A 4,804-nucleotide genomic window follows, 5' to 3' on the forward strand; every position below is an offset into this window, starting at 1 on the left:
TCAGGCTCTTTCAGCTGAATCATTTGTATTTTTTGAAATAAGTTGTTCAGTGAGGGGTCACTGACTATCCGAAGGAGCCATGACATCTTTATTTATATCCCAGGAAAGGAATTATTTTAATCTCCAAAACGAAAGGGAGATGGGTAAGAGCGCTATTCTGAAAATAGTTTCGTCCCCAGAGGTGACCCACGTTACCCGCCGAGGTGAACTGAGCTTTGCTGGAGCAGGGCCGCGTCGCGTTCGGACCGGTGCTTCTGTGGCGCTGACCTCCGTGTGACCCTTCGGAGATCAGCTCGGGGTCCTGGGACACGGAGGTTTCCCTGACAGCTCTAACAGAAAAGGAAAGCCGTGGTCGATTATCACGGCGACACCGATGACGGGAAGGCCTGGACCATAACACGCATGCGCACTTTCATCATTGCCGAATCTGGGACTGAGCACTCGGGAGAAGCGGCCCAGGAGCGTGGAACACACACTGTGAAACAGCTGGACGGAACAGGTAATAAAACGAATAGGGAAAATTTGCTAGGACATTCATAGTCCAGCAAGGGGCCTTGCTGGTGATCGCTTTAGATGAGGGTCCGAAACCCTGTTGGGAAAGCCAGTGACGGATTACCTGAGAGGTATGTGCGGATGAAGGCTTTGGTGCGAGCAGCCATCAGAGCCCGTTCCTCTCCCCTATCGCAGTAAGAAGAGGGCGGGTAAGGATGTCACCCCGTGAGGAGAGTAGTTTAAAGTGCTCAGACTTCATCTACGTTTTACAGTGGGGTCAGACAGAAAGAAAAAAGACCATCTGAGTAAGGTGTGTGGCACCTACTGTCTACCTGTCAAGCCCAAAGACGTCCATCCCGGGGCACTAGAGAGTGGTGGTCGCTCAGACTGAACCCAGGGACTCACGGGTGGTCACCAAAGCTCTTTATTTGGGACAGTGCCAGTTTACGTCTGTTGTCCTACTATGATCATTAACACCTGTTGTCTTTCTTAAAAGTGCAGTTTGGATGAGGTTATGGACTAAATGTTCGTGCCCCGCCCCCCACCCCCAATTCATATGTCGAAATCTGGCCCCCTAGAGCGATGGTGTTAGGAGGTGGGGGTCTCTGGGAGGTAATGACAGTTGAGCCCTCACGAGCGGGATTAGTGCTTTTAGGAGAAGAGAGAGACAGGCGAGAGCTCCCTTCCTGTCCCTGTTCTTCGCCTGGTGACGCTACAATGAAAAGTCGGCCATCTGCAAGCCCGGAAGTGGCCCTTCGCAAATTCCCAGCACGCTGGCACCACGCTTTGGAATTCCAGCCTCGAGAATGTGAAAAATAAATTTCTACGGTTGGTCCCCAGCCCCACTCCCAGTTTGTCGCCCTTGGTGGTAGCGGCCTGCCTGAGCTGACTCAAGTAATAATGGCGTGGTCACCCCGTCGAGCAGGACCCCTAGCACCATGTGTTAAAATTTGGGCAGAGCTGCTTCCTTTTCTTCTGTCCAGTTATTCCTTTTTATATTTTTTTCAAATATCTTTACGCTTTTGATATTAAGCATTGCATTATTTACTAACTTTAATAAGGACGTTCGGAGTGGACCTGGCCACAGCGCCTTGAAGCCAGGGCTGTGTGTCAGCCACGTCTGTATACAGGGCTCTTGTTAAACTTGTCTGAGTCAAAAATCTATAAATGGTTGTTTGGTGAATGGATTTTGCTCTTCCGTCTTTTTGAGGATACAATTAAGTCTCAGGAAATAAATGGCTGTGCCGTGTGCAGTCACTTGACCAGGTACTAAATGTGCTTCTTGGGTTCAGAACATCCACAGCCAGAAGTAACGAGTCCTCTGTGAGGAAGGAACAGTCTTTCTGAACAATCTGAATCCAGCGTTTTATCGCTTTACCACAGAGGCGGCCCTCACCGAGATGTCCTTTTTAGTGATTTATTCATGCAGCTGCCTCTGACGGTTTGAGTATTTTAATTTTGCTTGCTCTGAAAGCAACTTTTGCCACCGTTGATTAGAACATCCTCCTGGATCCCTCTGAGCACTGTGCCAGCTGAGCTGAGGCGGCTTTGGGTGGACTTCACTCGGGTTGGCCCCATAGCAATGAGCTTTCCCGAGGAGAGGCCTCGTTCTTTCTCCCGAGCTGACACCCTATGCGAAGCCTGGCTTCAACACGCATCTCCACTTAGCCTCCCCAGATCAGGCCGCGGTCCCCTACCACAGAAGAAATGTGCAGGAGTGGAGAGAAAACGCTCTGTCTCCGGCTGGAGGCGTTCACGTTCCGTCTCCACGTGACGAGCTGCCTTACTTCTGGGCCCCCGAGTTCCTCCTCTCTCAGGGGAGATAACGACGCCCTCCCCGGCCCCAGAGTGTCTGTCTAGTGCATCACACTAGCCTTATTGGAGGCCAGCCACCTGGGATGTGTCATCCACTGACTCAACATCACAGGGACACTGTCCATAAAGCCAGGATAAAAGCAAAAAGTGGCTCTTGACTTTGGGATCCTGACCATTTTTATCCCTGTTTTTCTTCATTCTGGTAACATCAAAAAAAAATTTATTCAAGGATCTCTGCCTCCTCTACTAGGTGACACATTCCTATCAAAGCTGAGAGTTCTCCATTCTTTAGCATCAGATTGATTGCCTTCTAATGTAGGAACCATGTAATTATTATGCAAACTAGGATGATTTAGTGAAGACAAGGGGGTGATATTAATAATTACTTCGGGATGTTAAGTCAAAAGCCTGCACTGTCCTCACCAAATTGATGTGGTTACCCCCATAAACATGTACACAAACATATTCACGCAGGAAACAGTTAATAAATTATTAAGAGTAAAATTAGAAGTGTACGGATCAATGCCTGTCAAATCAAAAGCGGCACCCCCAACTTCCAGCCTGTGTACCACGATGTATCTCTAACCCGGTATTCCCTGTACACAAGCCTGGCATCAAGGCTCTACCTCCCAAACAGACATACCTGTTCATCTTTGTCATTCTCTCTCTCCTAGCAGCCACATCCCCGTTAACGGCTGCCAAGTTTGTGACCGTCTATCCTGAGTACTCCCCAAATCTGCTTCCTTTCCATCTTCCTCACCGATGCAGCCTTAGCCCATTTCCAATGATATATATCATGAAAGCCTTCAAAGCGATATTTTTACTTCTCTTACTGTTCATTCAAAAGAAGCACTATTCTTAATTAAAACGAATTAATCTAAATGGATAATTCAATTTAAGGTAATTACATTAACTTAAATATGATCGTTTGAATTGCGTATTTTAAAAATCTTTGGTATTCCCCAATTGATTTCGTAATAAAACTCAATCCCCAAACCATTCCGGTTGCTGGTCTGACCTCACGTGCAGCTGAATCCCCACAGCCCATTTCTATTCCCCGTTCACTGCCACGGATCCGAATTCTCCTCCTTCCTTGAATAGTGACTTTTTAAAACCATCACGATCTCCTCCTTCTTTCTAGAATTGCCTTACTGTCTTCTTTACTTGAAGAATTCCTAATTTTTATTCCAACTGAAATTCACTGGGCGTCTACTCTGTGAAAACATTCTGGTCCCTTTAGGGAGAACGGGGAATCGTTTCCTTTAGGGTCTCAAAGCACTTGACCCACCTCCCTGTAAGAACAGGGTGCTTGCCGCCGATGCCTGCACCTGCCTGGCACCGTGAGCTCCGTGGATGAGGGCTCTGGTTCATTCACCTCTACGTATTGGCTCTTTAGAAATGCCTCGTAGGCATTAAGTATCTGTGTGTGGAGAAAAAGGAACATAAAGCAAGAGATAGGCTAGTTCTTGGTTTCTGTGTGCCTTTTTAAAGTCCTGACACTCAGAACTGATAATATCGTTGCTGGTAAATAACGGTATCATCTTTTTATTAGCAATAGCATTCACTGACAGCATCATGCACAGACTCCACTTGCGGACTATGGATTGTGGTCCAAACATTAAGCCGGTATTATGGGAACTAGGGGTATGAAGCAGTCAGCAGAGAGGATGGAAAACCTAGACGCGGCTTGAGGAACCCCTGACGGAGGCGGCGCAGTCTGCATGGCGGTGACCACAGGTGGGCTCTGGGTACAGGAAGGACAGCATGGCCAGGCCCGGGGCGGTGCTTCCGTGGCTGGACTCGCTGGGAACTGCACTGCCCTGAGTGATGGCAGAGGCAGATGAGGGGGGTACTACGACCTGGACGAATGCATGAGGATCCAGACATCAGACCTGGCAGAAACCAGAAAATGGGGTCTCAACAGAAAAAATCTCTTGGGCTACAACCAGGGCAAACAGGCATAGGCTCAGTCTTAGAACACGGCGTCCAGTGACCAGCAGGCGACTCGGTGTTAAGCTCGGCTACTGGATTCCGGGTGAGAAAACACTGCCAGCGAATATCCGCAGTGAAGGCTCACGGGCACCACGGAGGGGTATTGTTTTGGGTTCCCGGATCCAAGTTCAATGTGAGAGGGGTTTTCCCCCACCCAACTGATCAATTCCTGGACAACAGCTGGGTGTCTACAATTCAACTTAATTCTGACACTATGTACCTGGAGATATCATTGGATTCCACGGGTTAAAGACTCAGTCCTATAAGACTTCCCCCTCCTCCCACTTCAGACACAAATCTCAAGCCCAGATTGCCACCTGCACTCCGGACTGACTGACTGCAGATGAGAGGTTCCCATGATGCCCACACTGGATTTCAGACACTGGTTGGCAAGGTCAGGCGGTTATCTGCACTTCCGACAGACTGGCTGTGAATCAGAGGTTCTCATGACTCCCTCTTTGGGTTTGATTAATTTGCTAGAGAGATTCGCAGAACTCAGAGAAAC

This window comes from Pteropus alecto, unplaced genomic scaffold, assembly GCF_000325575.1.
Source record: "Pteropus alecto unplaced genomic scaffold, ASM32557v1 scaffold105, whole genome shotgun sequence".
NCBI lineage: Eukaryota > Metazoa > Chordata > Mammalia > Chiroptera > Pteropodidae > Pteropus > Pteropus alecto.